Raw genomic sequence first — 12735 nt, forward strand, 5'->3', positions numbered from 1 at the left:
CCCACATAACCTTCTACATGCTGAATGGAAACGTGCATTAGTCCTGGAACATATGAATAAGAACAAGAACACAGTCTTCCAAATAAATTACCTCCAACGCAATGCTTTAAAAATGCATTACCCATCTCATGGAAACATCTGCTACTGTTGGAACTGTCTACCTTTTCTAAAGCCCACATATAAGCTCCCAGCCAAAAGAGACGACTGCCTCCGATCCAGCAGAGGGACGAACTGATCTAGTTCACGAGTTGTCCGTTAGAGGGCACTTCGATAGGTCACGTGTTCACCTTATTCAACCAATAGCAGCACAACATCATGATGACGTAGTTGGCTTCTATATAAGGAGGACTCAGCAGCTCCTCCGTTCCAGTCGGTCAAGATGAAGAGTCATTCACCACCACAGCAGAATAGGAGGAGGGGCAAGCACCACCAGAAAAGTAAGTCCTCAAATTATTATTATTGCTATTATTATTATTTCTCTACCAACATCACATAATTTATTGTGGATATTCGACTTGGTCCTCAAACAGCTCCGCCCGTGACGCCAGCATCAGCAGGTCCCAGCATGTCCCGGTCCACGCACGTGAAGGCCTCGGACTCGTCCACGCAGGATCCTGTATCTCAGCTTCTCAGCATGCTGGAGCAGGATAGCCAGGTGTTAATGTCGGTGCCAGAGGCTGCGCTTGACGGGGCTTCACAGTACTGGGCTCCTTCGTACGCGCCATCCACTGATCATAATCTCACAAGGGACATCCCGCCATCAGTGCAAGAACAGCAGGCTAACAGCGCTGGTGTGGATGTCGTGGATGAGAAGATACCGACCGCCGCTTCACCTCATCCTATTCGGCTCAACCTATGTGTTAACAGTTAGTGGTTCAAAACGTATCCATGTAGGACTTGAAGTTTCACAATACGGTAGCCTACCAACTGTGTTAGTGCTGGAAAATGTGCTCAAAAATATTAAAGTGAAATTTTCTGACTAAGAGTGGGATGAATTGTGTCGTTTACAAACACAAATCAAGAATCACATGACTACCGAATATTATCTATCCCACTCCTACCAGGACATGTACTGTGGCAGTATAACTGTGAGTATTCTATCAATGTATGATGATGCTACTCTAAAAATTAAAAGTGCTGATGGTTATAGTATTTTCATGCATCACCCCACTGTTGATAACTTATTCAATTTAGACATGGCTCTAACTAGTACGATAGAGAGACTAAATAGATGGTACCCATGTGTTCAGGCAGTGTACATCGACATTATTAACTGCTTCACACATGTAGCATCCACATAGATGATATAGAACATTGTTTTAGTATGTGTATAACACCAGTGCCCAAGTCTTGTGCTATTCCTCGAACAAGTGTTGAAAATGTCGAACTCAAATTCACTGATGGAATACCGCACTATTGTAATTCACCCACAACATTACGAGATGTACGTGCTGAATTTCAAGCATACAGGCCGGCCGGAGTGGCCGTGCGGTTCTAGGCGCTACAGTCTGGAACCGCGTGACCGCTACGGTCGCAGGTTCGAATCCTGCCTCGGGCATGGATGTGTGTGATGTCTTTAGGTTAGTTAGGTTTAAGTAGTTCTAAGTTCTAGGGGACTGATGACCACAGCAGATAGGTCCCATAGTGCTCAGAGCCATTTGAACCATTTTCAAGCATACAAGAAGCAGCTATTTTCCAAATACTGTACTTCTGCTGCACCGCTTAAAAAAGAATGTACTGATTTTTTCTCATGCTGATCATATTTCTAAATATTTTAATAAATAAATATATTATTTTATATTGTTAAATTTGTCATTGCGTGTTTCTTATTTCTCAAGACAAAAGTCACCTGCGATCATCTACATGACTGCCTTCCCTTTAAATATACCACCTCGAGTTCATTCTATTGTGTAGCCGTTGTAGCTCAGTTGGTAAGGTCACTGCGCTATAGTGACTACACACAAACACATATTTTTAATCATATAAAAGCGTATTCCACACCTGGACCTAACACAGTAGGTATCATGGCGGGCTGGGTGAAACACCCTCGCCTCAAGGGCTTTGTTGTAGGTGACTGGTCCTGTGATGATGACCAAGACCAGAAGACCAACAAGAATGGACCACTCCTTACTGACAGCATACGAGCTATAATTGTAGGTTCATCCAGCTATGGTAAGACAAATGTCCTCATGGCTCTGTTAACGCACGTAGACGGAGTCCGCTTCGAGCACCTTTTCGTCTTCTCCAAAACACTCTTTCAGCCCAAGTACCAGTTACTGAAGAAAATATTAGATGGAGTAGACGGCGTAACGTACAGAGCCTTCAGTGAAAGCGACGACGTCCCCCCACCTGAAGAGGCAATGCCTAACACTGCTTTCATATTTGACGAAGTGGCTGTTGAAAAGCAAGATCAAATCCGTAAATATTTCTGCTTTGGCCGTCATATGGGTGTTGATGTATTTTATCTGAGTCAAACGTATTCCAGGATCCCAAAACAGCTGGTGAGGGACAACGCAAATCTCATTATAGCATTCAAACAAGACAACCTCAATTTAAAGCTCATTTACCATGCTCACGTAGGGACCGACATGTCATACAATGAATTTGTAAAGATATGTGCTGATTGCTGGAACCACTCACAATACGGCTTTCTTGTTATTGATAAAACCCGTAAACTAAATGACGGTAGGTATAGCCGGAACTTCCAAGACTTTCTCCATATATAAACGTACGAAAATACCTTATCCCATCAGTTAACATTTCACCATGGACAAATTCGCACGCATGGCGGACGCTCAGTCTGAGAGATTAGGTGTGCAAAGACAGAGTGCCCGAATGTACACCGATATCAAATTTAAAAATCTTTAGTCCAGACTAGTTAAAGTTGCAAGAGAATTAAAGGACATCCAGAAACTTCTTGCCATTAACCAAAACCGGATAGAGAACAGAATTAGCGCAATTGAGGGCATGATAGAAGTCGAGGCCGTTGTTATTGAAGAAGGTGGCGTAGGAAAAAAGGAGAAGAAGAAGTACAACAAAGCATATATAAAACCACGTCATATTCAGAGCTCTGATTAGTATCCTTCGAGATGTCGACAAAGCATAAAGTCATTCAAGCGCGCAAAGCAGTTCCAGAGAAATTACGTTTGCTGAAGTTGGGACATATAGATCGCGAGCAAACACTAAATGAAACTTTTAAACCTGTTACCAAATCTATCACCAAGATAGCTTTGCATAATAATGACCTAATCGCAGAATTCACCAACCAGTATCCGACCGTTAAGATAAATAGAACATTTGGTGTCAGCAGGGCGAGACCGTACATGCTGAGCTCTCAAACTGTAACTTTATCCGATAGCACAATACGCATCGGGGATACAGAGTTTAAAAGAACACCTGGCTTAATGAACCTAATCTTCCTAAGGCCATCAAAAAACTTAAAATACTCAGCCGATGATCGCAAAGTCTATCGGAAAATACTTAACTTGACTGATCTGTACAAGAATCCCGACGGACCACTGAAAAAGTGTGAAAACTCTAAATACACTACCATTATACAACCTTTACTCGATGAGCAAACTAAAAGTGTTGGTGAGGGTGTAGACTTTCAGCATAAAGGAGTGAGCAATCAAGTCCCACAGTATATATATTACGATGACCCAGATGAACTAATAGATAGACTTCGACTGTTGATGGCTTCGGCTGCTGCGGGCAATACAGCTCATTCGAATGAGGTTGTATCCATAATCTCAGAGCTTCGAGAGAGAGGTATCATCGAATAAGTATGGAAACCGTGGTTTGAGAACTGCACAAGCCAGCACGCAAAACATACCCTCGTAGACATGTCATGGTTAAAGGGCTGGATGACCTCTGGCAAGCTGATCTTGTAGATATGAATCGATATTCACCTTATAATAATAGATTGAAATACATTTTAATGGTTATTGATACATACTCTAAATTCACCTGGGCATTACCTTTAAAAACGAAAACCGGTAGAGATATTGCTGTGGTGTTTGAGCATCTACTGCAGACAGGAACGAATCGATGCCCGACCAATCTTCAAACCGATCATGGTGAGGAGTTTTACAATGACCATTTCAATACTGTGATGACGCGGTATGGCATACACCACTACTCCACGTTTACCCACCTTAAAGCTAGTATCGTCGAGCGGTTGAACAGAACAATCAAAGCTCAAATGTGGATGCAGTTTAATCTTCGCGGTTCGTAAAAGTGGGTAGATATCGTCCCACAGATAAATGCAAAGTATAATCGAACCAAACATAGTACAATAAAAATGAGACCGATCGATGTTCGCGATAATTCACTCATGGACACAGTATATTTCGGGATTAAAATGCTCGACCTTCACAAACAGAGGTTCAATATAGGTGACTTAGTACGTATTTCAAAACACAAGACAGCGTTCGAGAAATCGTACTTACCAAATTGGTCGGCTGAGATATTCACAGTATCCAAAGTGCAGCGAACCAACCCTAGGACATATATCTTAAAGGACGGCAAGGGCGAAGAAACTGCAGGATGCTTTTACATGGAGGAATTGCAGAAGAGTTCTGAACCAGATGTATTTCTCATCGAGCGCGTGATAAGACGTCGTGGGAATAGAGCACTGGTTAAATGGCTAGAATTTCCATCATCAGAAAACAGTTGGATCGAAGCTGACATGTTAGTATATAACAGGGAGAGTAGACCTCTGTCTCCTCAGTAGCGTACCATGCACGATAGGAGGCACATCATAATAAGAGGTGGAGGTGGTGTTCTCGACAAGTTGCCTGTTGAATTGCACATTCCCGGATATAACTTCTGTGGGCCTGGAACAAAGCTTCATAAGCGCCTGTCACGAGGCGATAAAGGTATTAAGCTACTAGACGAAGCCTGCCTTGAGAACGACCTCGCATACGCAGCAAATAAGGATCTCCCAGCACGCCACGTCGCCGACCGGATATTAGCAGATAAAACCAAGCAAATAAGGCGAAGAAAAGATCTCGGAATAGGTCAACGCGTTGCTGCATTCGTGGTTGATAAAACCATGCGTGGAAAAATTAATTTGGGCTTGGGTGTGATGAATTTCAAACGAATTATGAATGCAGCGCGAACAGCTTTGCGAGCGCAGAAGAACAGGAAGAAGAACAACAAATCCGGTTGTTTGAAAAACTGTATTCTCACCTCGATGTCTGCAGCTAAACGTGTGTTCAATGGTGTGAACAATAAGAAAAACACGACTTAAATTAAACCACCTAGGGTCCTACCACTACCAAAGGCTTCGGGCGGAATTATCCCGTTCCTCGTTCCAGCCCTTGCAGCCCTGTCCGCTATAGGTTCACTCACAGGCGGCGCCGCAGCTGTAGCCAAAACGGTCAAAAACGCACAGAATGCACAAGCCCAACTAGAGGAAGCCAGAAGACATAATCGCGCTATGGAGGCAGCAGCTATCGGAAAAGGTCTCTACTTGAAACCATAAAGGAAAGGACCAGGTCTCTTCATAAATAAAAAAAAAGTCCGTTAGTTATCCTACCCGACCAAGCGCTCACGAATAAAGATCTAGTTAAAATTATTAAACAAAATGTTCACATTCGTGGATTACGCGTCGTATTTATGTGGAATACATTACCGAAGACCATGTGGCGGACTAATGAGTGCGGAATTGTAAATTTAGATTTTGCTGGGGGCGCAGGGACCCATTGGGTTGAGTATGTTAAGAAAAGTCCAAATACAGTTCAGTATTTCGATTCATTCGGCGATTTACAGCCGCCTGAAGAATTACAACGCTACTTCACCAGCAAAAGACGCGTCTTCTACAATGTCCGGCGATATCAGGACTTTAACACATATCTCTGTGGTCATCTCTGCGCTATGTTCCTCATAACAGCGACGGCGAATCCCCTCTAGAATGCGTCATCGTCAGATCATGTGTGCGATATATAAAAGAGCTGTCACTGAACACATGACCATCTTTTGATGTTTAGATGCAATGTCGTACACTCTGACTTTAAAAGAGTGAGGATCAGTATTACGTGCACATTACTTTCCGCCGATTGATTTAAGTGCAGGGGACTGGAGTATTGCACTGATTGGTCTAGAGACCTATAACAGCATTCCAAATATTACACAGAGCAACAATAAACTACATCTTGAAATTGACGGCCGGAAGGAGACTCTACAAATACAACCTGGTGTCTACAATATTGATGATTTAAACGAACTCTTAAAACAGTCAGAAAAAGGTGTTGAACTACGGGCAAACATGAATACCCTTAAATCTGAAATACGGACAGAGAGTGCTACGATCGACTTTACACAGAGACATTCAATTGGTCCACTGCTAGGTTTTGCGAAGGATCGTGTTTTGGTGAAGGACAGAAGTAAATTTTACGCATCAGATCCTGCTGTAGATATACTCCCAGTGAGTACAATCCACGTTGAGTGTAATATTGCCACAAACTCATACCTGAACGATAAATTGATTCACTCAATTTACGGATTATTTCCTACAGTCGGCACAGGGTATAAAATAGTTCAAGCCCCCACAAACGCTATATATCACCCGGTGACTGTTCAGACACTGGACTACCTTGAACTGCGTTTGTGGATCAGAATAATCAGCTTGTTAACTTTAGAGGAGAAGAGATCATTGTACGCCTGCATCTAAGGCGAGATGGGAATAAGGTATAAAGCTAGCACACCAGGCTCACTAGCCGTTAGGGAAACGCGGAAGGGCAAGGTAATAACATGCCTTAATTACGATTTCCTCATTTCAGCAGGTTTAAAACCGCAGAATGACGTCGCTCAACGTAACTCAGTCAGTAGAGTATGATGACCGAATCATTCGTCATGAATACCACTCACACAAACCCTATGCTTCAAGCATATTTAACAAAAATGATGAAATTAGGATTGTTATCCAGCATCAGGACGCGGTAACACTGCCTAGCAAGAGCTTCCTCTATCTGGACTACACATTTAACAAAGCTGACGGGCCTGCGGTAGCACTCTCGAAGCTCACTCGAAATGCTGTAGCATTTCCGTTTCAAGAGATACGCTATGAACTCAACGGAATTGAAATAGACCGAACTAGAAATGTCGGTATTACATCAGCCCTTAAGACGTACGTTTCAGCCTCACCCTCTGATTCAAACAGTTTGGAAAATGTTCGGTGGTTCATAGACGCAGCGGATGGGGAGGGTGGACAAAGCCGATTTACCGCGTGCGTGCCACTAAAAATGCTTATGGGTTATTTTGACGATATGCAGCGAATAATTATCATCGATAAACAGGAACTTATTTTGGTGAGAAGTGCAAGTGATGCGAATTCATTCTCTCAAACAGCTGCAGAGAATGTTCAAATCAAGATTAATAGCATATTATGGAAAATGCCTCACATCACCGTTGCTGACGAGGAGCGCTTGAAGCTCTTAAAAGTTCTGAATGCAGGCACCTACCTACCACTAACTTTCCGATCATGGGAGCTTTATGAATACCCAGTCCTACCTACAGCGTGGACTATTAAAACATCAGTGCAGTTGGAAGAACCTCGATTCACCATTCAAACTCAAAGGCGTGCTAATGTATCAAAGGACTCAACTGAATTTGGCCACTGCAAGTTAACTAAAGCCAGAGTCTACTTGAATTCAGAATTCTACCCATATAAGAATCTACATCTACAGTGGGACAGCAATGTATACAGTCTGGCATTTGACATATATGCGAGATTCCGAGCATCTTACTACGAAGGTGTTGAAAATGAAGGATGCCTACTCAGCCCACAGAGTTTCAAGAAGCTAACGCCAATAATCGTGATTGACTGTTCAGAATGAGATAATTAAATATGGACCTATAGATGTACGGATTGAATTTGAATCTTCAGCAAACTTCCCTGATCAGACTTCGGCATATGCTCTCGTTTTGCATGATCGTCTCGTTAACTACTGTTCGCTCACTGGTGTAGTGCAACGAGTTGTATAAATTAATACGCACTCTGCTAGCTCTAGCGTAGATCACGATGTTGCCTGAAGGTGTGAGGATTGTAGCTGACGTTCACGGATTTTACTATGATGAGTGCAGGCGTTTCGTAATTAAAGACTGTGCATTAATAGCATTCACGCAAAGTGATGGAGTAATAGGAACATTTGTATCAAGAGTTGAATCGCCGAAACCATTTAAAGACGTCAAGTGCAATAAGACAGTCAGAAGCGCGATGTGGCTAACAAAGTTCTATCATGGTATTATGTGGGATGCCCCTGGCATCTCTTATAAACATTTGCTGCAATTGCTGAGAGTATTTGATCACAAGGAGACAATAATCTACGTTAAAGGCGATGAGAAGAGTGGCTGGCTGCGTCGAATCTTCAAATATGCGGATATCCAGAACCTGGAATACTACGATTGTCCACCTATCCATCAACTTAGACAGCGAATATGTGAAGAAGAAAAAAATAGTTTTGTGCCAGCATCTGAAATTGTAAAATTACTTTTAAAGTGACTCACAAATAAATAAATAATTTTCAGATTTCATCTCTGTCTTTAAATCAGTAAAAACTTTATAGGTCTCTCTCTGTGCCACTGCAACGTATATTGATCATGACTGAGGGTCAAATAATAACAAACTTGGGCAATTTTTTTACAGTAAAATAATTGAATTTATTATTCAATTCAGATTTTGTTTGTGACATATCAGTTTACAGTAAAATGATTCACTTTTTTTTTGTCATTACATGAGTTTACAGATGCATTATCAGTCTTCAAGTAAAAGTATGAAAGTTCTGATCTTTGCAGATACGTGTTTTTACATTATTCATAAATATATAAGCATTGTAGAGAGATAACTATATATATATAACTAAAGCAGAGGTACTAGAACATAATTATATTATCTTACAAGGTAAATAATATCTCTAGTGAAGTTCCACCGGAAGCACATTTTTAACTGAGGGCAAACGTATTTTTAGTTCAAGATAGTGGCTCTAAAACATTTTCCACTAGCAATTAAAATTATATTTCATTGAAGTAAGTGGCTCTAGACATTTTCCACTACAACGAGCAGGTGAACACATATTTCTCGGTATAAAGATATTTTTCCACAGTCAAGTATATATAAAGAATTTAATTGGTGGAACTCACATTCTTAAAAAACTAGTTTTGACTGGAAGGCTAGCGGCAGGTGAAACCTTACAACTACTAATAAGATCAAAGCAGATACGAACTGCGAAAATTGTATTTTCGTCTTCTTATATTTGATTATAAGAGGTGTAAAATTTTTATCTGCCATTGACTAGTAATAGTGTCGAAAAAATACACTCCTGGAAATTGAAATAAGAACACCGTGAATTCATTGTCCCAGGAAGGGGAAACTTTATTGACACATTCCTGGGGTCAGATACATCACATGATCATACTGACAGAACCACAGGCACATAGACACAGGCAACAGAGCATGCACAATGTCGGCACTAGTACAGTGTATATCCACCTTTCGCAGCAATGCAGGCTGCTATTCTCCCATGGAGACGATCGTAGAGATGCTGGATGTAGTCCTGTGGAACGGCTTGCCATGCCATTTCCACCTGGCGCCTCAGTTGGACCAGCGTTCGTGCTGGACGTGCAGACCGCGTGAGACGACGCTTCATCCAGTCCCAAACATGCTCAATGGGGGACAGATCCGGAGATCTTGCTGGCCAGGGTAGTTGACTTACACCTTCTAGAGCACGTTGGGTGGCACGGGATACATGCGGACGTGCATTGTCCTGTTGGAACAGCAAGTTCCCTTGCCGGTATAGGAATGGTAGAACGATGGGTTCGATGACGGTTTGGATGTACCGTGCACTATTTAGTGTCCCCTCGACGATCACCAGTGGTGTACGGCCAGTGTAGGAGATCGCTCCCCACACCATGATGCCGGGTGTTGGCCCTGTGTGCCTCGGTCGTATGCAGTCCTGATTGTGGCGCTCACCTGCACGGCGCCAAACACGCATACGACCATCATTGGCACCAAGGCAGAAGCGACTCTCATCGCTGAAGACGACACGTCTCCATTCGTCCCTCCATTCACGCCTGTCGCGATACCACTGGAGGCGGGCTGCACGATGTTGGGGCGTGAGCGGAAGACGGCCTAACGGTGTGCGGGACCGTAGCCCAGCTTCATGGAAACGGTTGCGAATGGTCCTCGCCGATACCCCAGGAGCAACAGGGTCCCTAATTTGCTGGGAAGTGGCGGTGCGGTCCCCTACGGCACTGCGTAGGATCCTACGGTCTTGGCGTGCATCCGTGCGTCGCTGCGGTCCGGTCCCAGGTCGACGGGCACGTGCACCTTCCGCCGACCACTGGCGACAACATCGATGTACTGTGGAGACCTCACGCCCCACGTGTTGAGCAATTCGGCGGTACGTCCACCCGGCCTCCCGCATGCCCACTATACGCCCTCGCTCAAAGTCCGTCAACTGCACACACGGTTCACGTCCACGCTGTCGCGGCATGCTACCAGTGTTAAAGACTGCGATGGAGCTCCGTATGCCACGGCAAACTGGCTGACACTGACGGCGGCGGTGCACAAATGCTGCGCAGCTAGCGCCATTCGACGGCCAACACTGCGGTTCCTGGTGTGTCCGCTGTGCCGTGTGTGTGATCATTGCTTGTACAGCCCTCTCGCAGTGTCCGGAGCAAGTATGGTGGGTCTGACACACCGGTGTCAATGTGTTCTTTTTTCCATTTCCAGGAGTGTATTTATAAACACTTTTTTTATAAATGGGATTATTTTATTTTTTTCTGTTTTTTATGACTTTTTTGTTTTTTCTTTGATACAATAAATAATATTTACACACATGCGCACTTAACACAGACTCGCACACATTCACACACACTCAGACGTACACGGAAGTACGCAAGCTGATACACACTACAAAACACTCTCATTCATTATTCACACTATGATCATACTACACTAGGATCATACTACTACTCTGCAGACACTCTCGCCGTCTCTCTCTCTCTCTCTCTCTCTCTCTCTCTCTCTCTCTCTCTCTCTCTCTCTCCCTCTCTCTCTCTCTCATTCAGTCCCCCACCCCTTCTCTCGCTACAAGTGAGTAGTGTGAGTACGGGCGAGTTTCAATGCCGTCACCACAGATGACCCTTTTATCGTCATGAGGCGACAGACCGATTTTAAACTGCAGCAGAGTGTACACCTCGTGCGCTATTGATCGAATACTAGTTTGCCGGACAATATGCTGCGGCTGCAGATCAGCACCGCGAACGCCCCCACGTAGGCACTGCAAATAGTCTTCGATAGACAGAGCTCGTGATGCCATCCGTCGTACCCCCTTAGCCCGTCTCTGAGTGGGACCTTCCAATGCGCGATATGCATACATCTTGGACCGAAGACCTACAAACTCCACAATCGGCAATCCATTCGTCTCGTCTTTCATGAGACCGATAACCTTCTTGTTTTGCGGAACAATACCGTAAGGATTATCGGCCGCATAAGAAGACGTGTCGAATTCATTGGCGTGGTACTTAATTACTTCATATGGATCGCAGTTCTTCACCCAATAGATGAAACTATCTGTATCCATATAAAGTAATTTAGGATTGCGAAATGAGTTTTCGCAAACTCGTAATGAAAGTGATAGATGTGGAGTTTGGATAGGTCTAGTACGCACATCCCCACATAGGTAGGTTTAGTAAACTCTACTGCAGTTTTAGCCATCTCCACAGCAACAAAATTCTTATTGGAAATAGTGACCCGTTTAAAATTTGGTCTGGCAATGCATTTTCGTACGCCATAACGCCCATCCCATTGCGTTCTAATAAAAATTTCACGTCGTTCCCTCAAATTCTCCATAGTTTTTTTTCCGAAAATTGAATTATTCATTAATTTATAAAAATCTTTCTCAAAGTCACACGACGCGGAAGTTCTCTGTCTCGGATTCAGATCAATATACTCCTTCAACCACGGGGACTGCTTGAAGGAGATGGCCCGGGTGATTTTAACCAGCTCCATACCCAAGCTGAGGCACTGCTGGACGTTAAGATAGTGAATTATGTACCTCTGCTTGTCCCCCAGCGTTGTCATCAGTTTCGGTGTGGAACCTCCTCGCGGAACTAGTTGCTCTGACACAGCGGCAAATCGGCATGCGCGTCATGCAAACTGATAGGATAATGTGATTTCTGCCTGCACAACATACATGAGAATCGGCGGCCATACCCCCCCCCCCCCCCTGATTTTTACACCTAATCCCTTGCATTCATCTTCGGGCAGCCAGTGAAACCCCCCAATCGGCAGTGATTGCTGCATGGGATGCCCGTATAAATTATTCACATGTAGATAGATTATATAACTTGAATCAAGGGATGCGTTAAACCTGTCACCCATCCGTGGGTTATTTGCTTTCGAGTGTCTATGAATACATTGGCTGAGCCCCCCCATGGATACCCTGCTCAAAGAAAACAAGCATGTCAGGATCAGTCAATAATTCAATACTGCACTTCGTTTCCTTGAGCATCGCGTCCCAAAACAACCCAGGTGCCGTGTAATAAAAGGCAGGGTCCAGAGAATATGTGGTCATACATAGACTCGAAAACGTCCGCAAGCAAGCGCACATCTGTGTCCATGTAAAGATGTGCATACTGTCCTAAATTAGAAATGTTGAATTCCCGACAGACATTCACGGCATGTTCATACTCTGCATTCGTTATCGTGTCGCCTGTGAGGTTGCTGGAGAA

This window comes from Schistocerca americana, chromosome 7 (assembly GCF_021461395.2).
Source record: "Schistocerca americana isolate TAMUIC-IGC-003095 chromosome 7, iqSchAmer2.1, whole genome shotgun sequence".
Taxonomy (NCBI): domain Eukaryota; kingdom Metazoa; phylum Arthropoda; class Insecta; order Orthoptera; family Acrididae; genus Schistocerca; species Schistocerca americana.